Here is a 14,590-nt window from a genome sequence, read left to right on the forward strand (position 1 = left end):
TATAGTACGAATTGTATTGTACGTTTTGTATAGTATTGTATGGTACGTATTGCATTGACTATTATATAATATTGCATTGCATTGTACGTAGTGTATTGTATTAAATTGTACGTATTGTATAGTATTGTACGTATTGCATTGACCATTATATAATATTGCATTGCATTGTACGTAGTGTATTGTATTAAATTGTACGTGTTGTATAGTATTGTACGTATTGCATTGACCATTATATCATATTGCATTGCATTGTACGTAGTGTATTGTATTAAATTGTACGTATTGTATAGTATTGTTTTGTATTGTATTATATGCATGTTGTCATAGGCCCTTACTATGCAATCAGGGCTCACACCATTCATCTATATATTGTCATATCAATCGTGTATAGTTTTGTAATTACCACTGAATTCGGATTCGCGAGTTTTTCTTTAGATATGATATCCTTATTTCGAATCTTTTGTCTCAACATTTATCCTTATAGAACATGCTGATTTAACATTTTATGCCAAAAACAACATAGTTGTTTTGGTATATATCTGTTTCAAATACCGAATACCCAGATAAAATAAAATATTTTTCATAGAAGAGCCGTAAGGTGCGTTACAAAAATTGTGAGATCCATGACCTTGGGGTCTTCACTGGCCAAGTCTGATGAAGATGACATAGTAGTCACCGAAACGTCACATTCAAATCATACACTTGTTGTTTTATACTAAAGTGTAATACTGGTCGTTAGTCTGATGAAGATGACAGAGTAGTCACCGAAACGTCACATTCAAATCATACACTTGTTGTTTTATACTAAAGTGTAATACTGGTCGTTAGTCTGATGAAGATTACAGAGTAGTCACCGAAACGTCACATTCAAATCATACACTTGTTGTTTTATACTAAAGTGTAATACTGGTCGTTAGTCTGATGAAGATGACAGAGTAGTCACCGAAACGTCACATTCAAATCATACACTTGTTGTTTTATACTAAAGTGTAATACTGGTCGTTTGTCCGATTTAAGGTGACAGAGTGGTCACCAAAATGTCACATTCAAATCATACACTTGTTGTTTTATACTAAAGTGTAATACTGGCCTTTTGTCCGATTTAAGGTGACAGAGTGGTCACCGAAACGTCACATTCAAATCATACACCTGTTGTTTTATACTAAAGTGTAATACTGGTTATTTGTCTGATTTAAGGTGACAGAGTGGTCACCAAAATGTCACGTTCAAATCATACACTTGTTGTTTTATACTAAAGTGTAATACTGGTCGTTTGTCTGATTTAAGGTGACAGAGTGGTCACCAAAATGTCACGTTCAAATCATACACTTGTTGTTTTATACTAAAGTGTAATACTGGTCGTTTGTCTGATTTAAGGTGACAGAGTGGTCACCAAAATGTCACGTTCAAATCATACACTTGTTGTTTTATACTAAAGTGTATTACTGGTCGTTTGTCTGATTTAAGGTGACAGAGTGGTCACCGAAATGTCACGTTCAAATCATACACTTGTTGTTTGATACTAAAGTGTATTACTGGTCGTTTGTCCGATTTAAGGTGACAGCGTGGTCACCGAAATGTCACGTTCAAATCATACACTTGTTGTTTTATACTAAAGTGTATTACTGGTCGTTTGTCCGATTTAAGGTGACAGAGTGGTCACCAAAATGTCACGTTCAAATCATACACTTGTTGTTTTATACTAAAGTGTAATACTGGCCTTTTGTCCGATTTAAGGTGACAGAGTAGTCACCGAAACGTCACATTCAAATCATACACCTGTTGTTTTATACTAAAGTGTAATACTGGTTATTTGTCTGATTTAAGGTGACAGAGTGGTCACCAAAATGTCACGTTCAAATCATACACTTGTTGTTTTATACTAAAGTGTAATACTGGTCGTTTGTCTGATTTAAGGTGACAGAGTGGTCACCAAAATGTCACGTTCAAATCATACACCTGTTGTTTTATACTAAAGTGTAATACTGGTCGTTTGTCTGATTTAAGGTGACAGAGTGGTCACCAAAATGTCACGTTCAAATCATACACTTGTTGTTTTATACTAAAGTGTATTACTGGTCGTTTGTCTGATTTAAGGTGACAGAGTGGTCACCGAAATGTCACGTTCAAATCATACACTTGTTGTTTGATACTAAAGTGTATTACTGGTCGTTTGTCCGATTTAAGGTGACAGCGTGGTCACCGAAATGTCACGTTCAAATCATACACTTGTTGTTTTATACTAAAGTGTATTACTGGTCGTTTGTCCGATTTAAGGTGACAGAGTGGTCACCAAAATGTCACGTTCAAATCATACACTTGTTGTTTTATACTAAAGTGTAATACTGGCCTTTTGTCCGATTTAAGGTGACAGAGTGGTCACCGAAACGTCACATTCAAATCATACACCTGTTGTTTTATACTAAAGTGTAATACTGGTTATTTGTCTGATTTAAGGTGACAGAGTGGTCACCAAAATGTCACGTTCAAATCATACACTTGTTGTTTTATACTAAAGTGTAATACTGGTCGTTTGTCTGATTTAAGGTGACAGAGTGGTCACCAAAATGTCACGTTCAAATCATACACCTGTTGTTTTATACTAAAGTGTAATACTGGTCGTTTGTCTGATTTAAGGTGACAGAGTGGTCACCAAAATGTCACGTTCAAATCATACACCTGTTGTTTTATACTAAAGTGTATTACTGGCCATTTGTCTGATTTAAGGTGACAGAGTGGTCACCGAAAACGTCATATTCAAATCATACACCTGTTGTGTTGTGATATATACCAATCCTATTTACATATGATGCACTCTAGTTTCATTTCACAGGGAAAAACATTTAGTCATCGTCTCCATAAAAAGACAATAGATTTGTGTAATAATGACTACACAGTGATAGATTAGTGTACTCCATTGAAGTGGGGACGACATGTAATGCCCGTCTTTTGACACATGACCGGACTTGCATGTCACTGAAATAAGAAAAATAATTCTTAGTGCATTTGATAAATTGAAACAATTAAGTTTACACCTGTGAATTTGAAAAGATACCTTAACTATTTTATCTTATATTAACATTTCTGTTGCCGTTGTGTAACCGCGTGGTGTCTTAAAGAAATGAATTGTATAAAACACGCGAGATTTCAAAAGAAAGTGCGAGATTTAGTAGATTTAGTAGAGACAAAAAAAAAAAAATTACCAAAAACAGAGGCGGAATACGAAAGAAGTTGTCAAGATTACAATTAATTATTTATTCACATTGGATTTAAAAGAAAAGTCAAACTTTTAGAAGATGATGATAGTGTCAATTACGTAACCTTTTGAGAATGATAACAATGTAAGGTATGTAACTGTCTAAAGGATGGTATTAATGGAAAGTGTGTAACGTTCGGAGGGAGGTAATAGTTTAAAGTATGTAACTTTCATAGGGTGGTATTAATGTAACGTATAACTTTTGAAGGTGGTAATAGTGTAAAGTATGTAACTTTGTGAGGGTGGTAATAGTGTAAAGTATGTAACTTTGTGAGGGTGGTATAGTGATCAGTATGTAATTTTTGGAGGATGGTAGTAGTGTAAAGTGTGTAACTTTGTGAGGGTGGTATTGGTTTTCAGTATGTAATTTTTGGAGGATGGTAATAGTGATCAGTATGTAGCTTTTGGAAGGTGGTAATAGTGTAAAATGTGTAACTTTGTGAGGGTTGTAATATTGTAAAATGTATAATCTTTCGGAGAGTGGTAATAATGCAAAGTATGTCATTTTAGGAGGGTGGTTATAGTTTAAAGTATATGACATTTGGGGGTAGTAAGTGTGTAAAGTATATAACTTCTTGAGCGTGGTAATAGTGTAAAGTATATAACTTCTTGAGCGTGGTAATAGTGTAAAGTATATAACTTCTTGAGCGTGGTAATAGTGTAAAGTATATAACTTCTTGAGCGTGGTAATAGTGTTAAGTATATAACTTCTTGAGCGTGGTAATAGTGTAAAGTATATAACGTTTGGAGCGTGGTAATAGTGTAAAGTATATAACTTCTGGAGCGTGGTAATAGTGTTAAGTATATAACTTCTTGAGCGTGGTAATAGTGTGAAGTATGTAACTTTAAGTATTGTGAAAAATACAGTCTGTTCTTATTATCATGAGCATTCGCATACATCTCTTATTTGTAATATAACCAAGTTCTAATATGGTTCATGAAATCTTAGATTGAACGAAATTATCAAACAAAACCAAACAACACAAAATTTTACCTTATCGTCTCATATAGCAAGTTAATTCTCAAAAAATACTAGTAAACATGAATAAAATGCAGTTCTGAAAACGTTATATTTCAAGTTTTGTTTTAAAACGTGGTTCAATCTCCATGTTCATAAGCCAATTAAAATTGAAACGTAACGAAAACAACCTTCCATTCCAAAATTACAAAGATTAACATACACTGAGTGGACTTTCTTTACTACACTTGATGGTCTCGTTACCACAGTTTGCACTTTCCTCTCATTTAGACACCGTGACATTATAACTTGATTACGCTTAGTTCATCGTCGATACTTACATGATCTGTCTTTCATAGTTCAGGTCGACCCCGTGGTTACACTTGCACAAAAACTATCGTATTCATGAATTATTTATGAACCAAATCAAGAAACAGATTAGTTCCGTAGAAAATTGCTACGGAAAATGTGACCAATCAGAAATGGTGTTTTATATGTCCTTTGGCTTGTTTGACAAGATGGCAGATAACAAAGAATTCCGAAATAGGCAATATATATATATGAATATCAATCCGAGGTTGTCAAGTTAATTCTCCCAAGGGATTACACGAGAGACTCCCAAGGGGTTACACGAAAGACTGCCATGGATTAAACGAGAGACTCCCATGGGTTACACGAGAGACTCCCATGGGTTACACGAGAGACTCCCACGGGTTACACGAGAGACTCCCACGGGTTACACGAGAGACTCCCACGGGTTAAACGAGAGACTCCCATGGGTTACACGAGAGACTACCATAGGTTACATGAGATACTCCAATGGGTTACACGAGATACTCCCATGGGTTACACGAGAGACTTCCACGGGTTACACGAGACACTCCCATGGGTTACACGAGAGACTACCATGGGTTACACGAGAGACTCCCATGGGTTACACGAGATACTCCAATGGGTTAAACGAGAGACTCCAATGGGTTAAACGAGAAACTCCCATGGGTTAAACGAGACTCCCATGGGTTACACGAGACTACCATGGGTTACACGAGAGACTCCCACGGGTTACACGAGAGACTCCCACGGGTTAAACGAGACACTCCCATGGGTTAAACGAGAGACTCCCAAGGGGTTACACGAGAGACTCCCACGGGTTACACGAAAGACTGCCATGGATTAAACGAGAGACTCCCACGGGTTACACGAGATACTCCAAGGGGTTACACGAGAGACTTCCCATGGGTTACACGAGAGACTTCCACGGGTTAAACGAGAGACTCCCACGGATTAAACGAGAGACTCCCATGGGTTACACGAGAGACTCCCATGGGTTACACGAGATACTCCAATGGGTTAAACGAGAGACTCCAATGGGTTAAACGAGACACTCCCATGGGTTACACGAGAGACTACCATGGGTTACACGAGAGACTCCCACGGGTTAAACGAGACACTCCCATGGGTTAAACGAGACTCCAAGGGGTTAAACGAGACACTCCCATGGGTTACACGAGAGACTACCATGGGTTACACAAGAGACTCCCACGGGTTACACGAGAGACTTCCACGGGTTAAACGAGAGACTCCCACGGGTTACACGAGAGACTCCCACGGGTTACACGAGAGACTTCCACGGGTTAAACGAGAGACTCCCACGGGTTACACGAGAGACTTCCACGGGTTACACGAGAGACTCCCATTGGTTACACGAGAGACTCCCATGGGTTATACGAGATATTCCCATGGGTTAAACGAGAGACTCCCACGGGTAAAACGAGAGACTCCAATGGGTTAAACGAGAGACTACCATGGGTTAAACGAGAGACTCCCAATGGGTTAAACGAGAGACTCCCAATGGGTTAAACGAGAGACTCCCATGGGTTAAACGAGAGACTACCACGGGTAAAACGAGAGACTACTATGGGTTAAACGAGAGACTACCATGGGTTAAACGAGAGAAGACTCCTTGGGGCCAACGATGGGCTAATATTTTAGATTTCATGAACAGAAAACGCAGCATTGCGCGAATAGTCACCAGTGGCATACATGTACGCTTGCTATTGTTATTTAAGATTTAAGTTCGTGATCGTATTCAGTCATTATTGATATATAATGTAAACAAACTTCATTTTTGCATCACTTTGGCAGGAATTATTTCATTTTCTAAAATATAATTTATACAGTGTAGTTTTGCTATCTTGCGGCGGGGTTCTTTTACGTTTTGGCGATAAAACTTACATCTGCTCCATAACACGCGGATGTCACTGGTATGATTCGGAAAAAGGAACGACATTGGTAAATAATTTCACGTGATTCTCGTGTACACGCATATAAATCCTCGTTAAGACTTGTAAAGGCTATCCAGGAGGCAACGATTTCTAAGTCGCTAGTTCATTCACGTTGTGATAGTCTGTCACCTGTCAATGGCCGCATTATTTGCAAACTTTTTCATATACGTCTGTTTTTACATTGTGGAGCCATGTATCGTTTGTTGTTTTTTGTTTTATACGAATGCAATTAAAGACTTTATTTTGATTTCCCAACGCATTTCGAATTATTTAGCATTAACCTCGCGGTGTCGAATAAGTAAACTAGCCCACGTGAACCGAACACAACCACAAGTCCTCAGTCCAATGCTTATCTATGAAATGTTTGAGGGTGCATAAACATAAAGTACGAGTATGTGATGTTCCCAAATGTAATATTTGTACTTTGAACTACACCACAGCGAGTGTGTTTTTGACATTATATGAATACAAATTCAAAGGAAAAGCTAATGTGGGACGTAACATTTTATACTTGTATACTATAATAAACATTATAATCATCTTCATTTGAAAATAATATCAATTAGAAAGCAAAGGTATTAATTTGAATAGCATGTATCTTATAATTTACTTCATATTGATGCAATCTTACCACAGATGTAATTGACTAATTTGAATATCTACGATTTTACATCTTAGTGAGACAATCTTACCACAGATGTAATTGACTAATTTGAATATCTACGATTTCACGTCATAGTGAGACAACCATGAATTCGGAGTCCCCTTGTAGGATGCAGATTTTTCTTTGAAATTAATCCCAGGAGTTTTCCTATTGATTTCTCAGTGTCCTTTTTAAATTTGATATCGAAAAACATGTAAGATTTGTATACTATATAATTTCTCTCAAAACACCAATGTAAATTACCAAACAAATCCTGTAACTTGGTTGGTAAATATACTATGCATTTGTAGCATCAATATTTCTTTGTACAATAAAGCTTCACACATGAATTGGGGCCTAAGTGACCCCCATGCTAAATCCATAGCTTTTGATTGGCTAAGGGCTCAGCCAAGCCCCTGCAACAACAAGGTTATCCCCACTATAGAGTTAATCCCTGTAAGTTTATGACGCCATCTTGGAACGTTTCTAAATACATATGTAGGTGAAATCAATTTTGTTTTGATTTAGAAGAATTCAGTTTTAGAATTATTTTAAAAAGGACACCCCTGCATTCCCCTTTTTATGTGTCAACAGTGTGGATCTTAATTTTCAAACTATTCTTTTGTGCTCTTCTTTAGTATATTAGTATTGTTAATTTTATTCATTCTGACTTAGTTATTTATATTTTGTTGTCTGATATAAGTTTGATCTATTTGTATAACACTTGTAAGTGGAGTCCCGGTGCTTCCCTTCTGGTCATTTTGCCACACTGCCGGGCGCAGGTTTCCTTTTAAAGGTTTTTCCTGAAGTCCTTGATGATCCATAAATAGAGGGTTTAGTTTTCACTATCGTAGTTTTAAAGGCGTTCTCGCTCACCTTTGCTAAAAATATGTTTTAATTCTAAAATATATGAAATATTAGTGTTAATAATAAACGGCTGCCCCTTTCATCTAGTGGTATGCCAAGATTTTACTGCCATTTATATTGATTGGTATTTTATATTTTATAATTTTCGCGCAAACAGAGCTCGAGGTATGGACCAGATTGTGTAGCTGCAGATAGGTTGATATTGTTTTATAATCATTAACTTTAGCAGGACAAAAAGGTCTCCATGCCTTTGGAAAACGATCAAAAATGGCCAAAATTTTAATGTTAGTAATTGGAATACCTTATTTGTTTAAGCCTGTGTTATATTTCGGGTATATTAAAATTGAAGCCTTTTTAGGACTTGCTTGACCGCGTAGATATGAGACCAAGGTCATCTTAACATATTTTTTATAATTTGTTAAATGAAAGACTTAGTTTCTTTTTTCAAATAATTTTAGCATCTGAAAGTCAGATATATTTCAGGTCATCAGAAAACAATATATGATATATATCATATTGTATAACACGAAATGTTCGAGTGTAATTTTTTTCCATGGAAACTTTTGGAATTTGTGGTTACAAACTTTCGTTAAAACAAAATTATACATAATTGGTCTGAACGAAAGATAAAGGATTCAATTTCTTTTTAAAACATTTTTATGCCTTTGGTGTAGCACTACAAAAACGTAAATGTCGTTTGTTATGCAAGAAAAATAATATAAAATAAAAATGTCCATTTAATGCTGTTGATAATATAGCCTGACATAAGAGTTTATGTTCATATATAATAACGGTAGCAGTTATAAGGTCTAATCTCTCTGGGGTAAATAACCTAACGTAAGAGTTGTTGTTTGTACTTTAATGGCCTTGTTTTCAAATTAACTCTCACAAAAACAGATAGACACAGGTATGTAAAGGTATGTTTATTTCTTTGCTTTTACATGATTTATTCAACAAGTGTTTTAAAATTCATGAATGCACGTGCTACGCCTGGAAAGGAATGACTACACACACTATTAACCTTATTTATAATCTAATTCACACTCAATTTTGGTTTCATGGATTTTTTTAGATTGAACGAAGCATTAAAATACATCATTTCTGGCAATTCAAGCAGCAATGTCGATTCAGTATTTAATCAAATAATAAATTATACCGCATTTAATATTGAGGACATGATATAAACGTTCTTATGAGATATCCTCTTCACATATCTAGGACAATCTATAAACATTTCATATAGATATACTATATATAGGATCATACTTGAGTGTCACACTGAATTTATTAAATACAGTTTAATAACGTTATATACCACAAGCCTTCAGGCGAATGACATATCAGTGAGTTTAATATCGTATAACTAATATTTATGAGAATATACGTGAAAATTATCAACATCATTTCCGAATAAGACAGATAGATTTCGACTCTAGGAGTATGTGTTTCTCTAGAGACAATCGTGGGACTTCATTTATTACATATGACGTCATAAATTATTTGTGACGTCACAATAGTGTTACCACTAATGAATCTTACGATATAGATGACATGGTAGAACGGGCCAGTTTTAGGATAAGTACAGCTTTATTAAGTACTGTATCAACATTGATGCGTGAATATATGACAGCTTGGTTTTTCATACTTCGGTAAAATATGTACAACTCTACACAATTTTTACAGTAAATATGTTACTCGTAAGGCATTAGTCTCTTCCACTAGGCACCAGTCTCATCAATGTTTATTAACTAAGATATTTTTTAACGATATTTTTTAAGATTTTTTTTTTTTTCCAAAAGAAAGAACTATCAAATCTAAGGGAAAATATAAATATAGGAAATTGTTCTAAATAGTTTGTATTTGTTTCCTATTAGAAACTTTAAATTAAGAAATTTCCTGAAATTATGGAATACTGATGAAACGGATGCCATATGTTTTAACCACTTCATAATTCAAAGTAGAATTGAACGAGAATGCAAAATAATTTATAGAATTTTTTTTCAGTTTTAACGCAAAGATCAGTCTCTTTTTCAATATCACTAAATATAAAGTATAACAAAAACAATATTACATTCATACTCTCAAAGAATAAGACAAATGGAGTGGGATAGAATGATAACACACTGTCGACATGTACAACTGATCCACTTTTTCTATAACACACTGTCGACATGTACAACTGATCCACTTTTTCTATAACACACTGTCGACATGTACAACTGATCCACTTTTTCTATAACACTGTCGACATGTACAACTGATCCACTTTTTCTATAACACTGTCGACATGTACAACTGATCCACTTTTTCTATAACACACTGTCGACATGTACAACTGATCCACTTTTTCTATAACACTGTCGACATGTACAACTGATCCACTTTTTCTATAACACTGTCGACATGTACAACTGATCCACTTTTTCTATAACACTGTCGACATGTACAACTGATCCACTTTTTCTATAACACTGTCGACATGTACAACTGATCCACTTTTTCTATAACACTGTCGACATGTACAACTGATCCAACTTTTCTATAACACACTGTCGACATGTACAACTGATCCACTTTTTCTATAACACTGTCGACATGTACAACTGATCCACCTTTTCTATAACACTGTCGACATGTACAACTGATCCACTTTTTCTATAACACTGTCGACATGTACAACTGATCCACTTAATTTTCTATAACACTGTCGACATGTACAACTGATCCACCTTTTCTATAACACTGTCGACATGTACAACTGATCCACTTTTTCTATAACACTGTCGACATGTACAACTGATCCACTTAATTTTTCTATAACACTGTCGACATGTACAACTGATCCACTTTTTCTATAACACTGTCGACATGTACAACTGATCCACTTTTTCTATAACACTGTCGACATGTACAACTAATCCACTTTTTCTATAACACTCTGTCGACATGTACAACTGATCCACTTTTTCTATAACACTGTCGACATGTACAACTGATCCACTTTTTTCTATAACACTGTCGACATGTACAACTGATCCACTTTTTCTATAACACTATCGACATGTACAACTGATCCACTTTTTCTATAACACACTGTCGACATGTACAACTGATCCACTTTTTCTATAACACTGTCGACATGTACAACTGATCCACTTTTTCTATATAACACTCTGTCGACATGTACAACTGATCCACCTTTTCTATAACACTGTCGACATGTACAACTGATCCACTTTTTCTATAACACTGTCGACATGTACAACTGATGCACTTTTTCTATAACACACTGTCGACATGTACAACTGATCCTATTTTTCTATAACACTCTGTCGACATGTACAACTGATCCACTTTTTCTATAACACTGTCGACATGTACAACTGATCCACTTTTTCTATAACACTGTCGACATGTACAACTGATCCACTTTTTCTATAACACTGTCGACATGTACAACTGATCCACTTTTTCTATAACACTGTCGACATGTACAACTGATCCACTTTTTCTATAACACTCTGTTGACATGTACAACTGATCCACTTTTTCTATAACACTGTCGACATGTACAACTAATCCACTTTTTCTATAACACTGTCGACATGTACAACTGATCCACTTTTTCTATAACACTGTCGACATGTACAACTGATCCACTTTTTCTATAACACTCTGTCGACATGTACAACTGATCCACTTTTTCTATAACACACTGTCGACATGTACAACTAATCCACTTTTTCTATAACACTGTCGACATGTACAACTGATCCACTTTTTCTATAACACTGTCGACATGTACAACTAATCCACTTTTTCTATAACACTGTCGACATGTACAACTGATCTACTTTTTCTATAACACTGTCGACATGTACAACTGATCCACTTTTTCTATAACACTCTGTCGACATGTACAACTGATCCACTTTTTCTATAACACTGTCGACATGTACAACTGATCCACTTTTTCTATAACACTCTGTTGACATGTACAACTGATCCACTTTTTCTATAACACTGTCGACATGTACAACTGATCTACTTTTTCTATAACACTGTCGACATGTACAACTAATCCACTTTTTCTATAACACTGTCGACATGTACAACTAATCCACTTTTTCTATAGCACTCTGTCGACATGTACAACTGATCCACTTTTTCTATAACTCTGTCGACATGTACAACTAATCCACTTTTTCTATAACACTGTTGACATGTACAACTGATCCACTTTTTCTATAACACTGTCGACATGTACAACTGATCCACTTTTTCTATAACACTGTCGACATGTACAACTGATCCACTTTTTCTATAACACTGTCGACATGTACAACTAATCCACTTTTTCTATAGCACTCTGTCGACATGTACAACTGATCCACTTTTTTACAATTATACTACTAAGTAGTGTATGAATAGATTATCTAAGCAGAGAAATAGGCGTAAGGTTCTCTGATCAAACAAACCATGTCATCACATACTTTTACAATAAATAGAGCGATGGTTTATAACTTCTTTTATTTCCCATTATTTCTGCTTCAGTTTATATTAACTGTGTACAGACAAACAGTAGTACAATGTATATGTATATATTGATGTTGAGGTATATCGGAACCATTTCGGTTTAACAAAATCTTTGATAGCTTCATAAACCACTTCGGTTAAACAAATAAGAGTACCATAAACGGATGCATAATACCCCGGTCTGACCCTGTCCAATGTTGCTTTAGTTTAGTTTATATTGATAGCATGCTTGGATTTTGTAATAATACTGGGTGGCTAGTCCAAAAAAAGTTAAATCCAAAACGGGAAGATTTTTTTTTTTTTTTTTTTTTTGTAACATACTTATTACACCTGACAGAGATCTGACAGAACTGTAGTTCACTGAAGAAATTTTGAAAGTTTAGTCCCAAACCTGTCAAAATTTAATACATATATATTCCATCATTAAATCGATATTGTCCTTGTTATACCCCATATAAGAATCACTGTCAAAATTTAATGGGACAGATGGAATGACAGACAAAATGAACGTATGTAGACACTATACATAATACGCTGATTGACAGTCAAAGGGCATATGGAAAGATTGTAGGGTCAACTTCAATTTCAAAATCCTTGATCAGACAATTTAAAGATCATTAATATACTTTTCATTGTAGTTTAACTCTGGAATTCAGATAGATAATTTGGAAACATAGTACGTTAGGTACTGAAATTTTATATTTTGTAGCAAGGCATGAAGCCTAATTTCACCGACATTATAATGCATCTATATTGTATCGTTCATTTTAAACCTAGACCACACGGAGCTTCAAACTCACCACCCAGAGGTGGAGGACTAGTGAGAAAGTGTCGGGACACTTTAACCACTCGGCCACCGCGGCCCAGAGGTGGAGGACTAGTGAGAAAGTGTCGGGACACCTTAACCACTCGGCCACCGCGGCCCCCAACAAGGGTAAGAACATTTAATGAGGGAATAGATATTTTAACGATTTGGAGTTGGAATTACGGCGTCGTTAATATGTCGGTATTCTTTGTTATTTTTATATAATTTGGTGTGAGAATTAGGGAGTTCCTTCATGCTCAGTCACAGTCAAAGAGACTACGTGTTCTGTCATTCATATTATATAATTACAACGTAGAGCTGTTCAGTTTTTAATTTAAAATCTATTCAATTCATACAGCCAGCTTAGTTATTTTATACACCATTCTAATACATGTTTACTATTTTATATGCCGTTGTTACTTTTCATTTAATTTCGTAAAATTTATGTATATGCGATAGATTTGTGACAAACTTTGTCCATCAGATATTTTTCATAGTATCGCATACTTTGCACAGGAGCTTTTTATGGCTGAACAAAATCATCTATCTATACATACAGACATTTACGGCCAAAACCGATGTATAATTCATCGCAGGCATAAGCAAATGCTTGATAACGATACTGATATGTATTTTTCGCAGTCATTAGGATTGATTTCCCTGCATACCATGATATTACGAGTTTGTCTGTACCTTGTGTATACTACATGGTCCTATACAATATCGTTCATGGGAAAATATGGCGGAAAACTAGTACCCCGGTAGTATCTCATCAGTCACTAGACTCAGGAGATAGATCAAAATGAAAAATAACCTATTTTAAAACTTGATATAATTAATGCATAGTAAAATGAAAACTGAAAGAAAGAAACAAGAGGCCCATGGGGCCTTAACGGTCACCTGAGTTTTGAAATATTTCACTTAATTTGACCCTTTCTGGTTCTGCCCATCAGCCCCTAGGGGTCAGTCAGGGCCAAAATGTGCATACCATCAAACTATCATCTCATGCTGATAAAGTAAACCAAGTTAGAATGAATTCCAATAGAAATCAAACAAATGACAGTCAAAAATGGGATTTCCCTATATAAAGTAGTTCACTCCCTCCCCAGGGGCAAACATGAGAACCTAGGGTCATGAAATTCACAATTTAAAGCACCTTTTAAAGACTCTTCCATCAATGAAGAATATCCTATTCTTATTTGGGTATTCAGTAGAAATTTTTTGAAATTTCAGACAATTT

This window comes from Pecten maximus, chromosome 18, assembly GCF_902652985.1.
Source record: "Pecten maximus chromosome 18, xPecMax1.1, whole genome shotgun sequence".
NCBI lineage: Eukaryota > Metazoa > Mollusca > Bivalvia > Pectinida > Pectinidae > Pecten > Pecten maximus.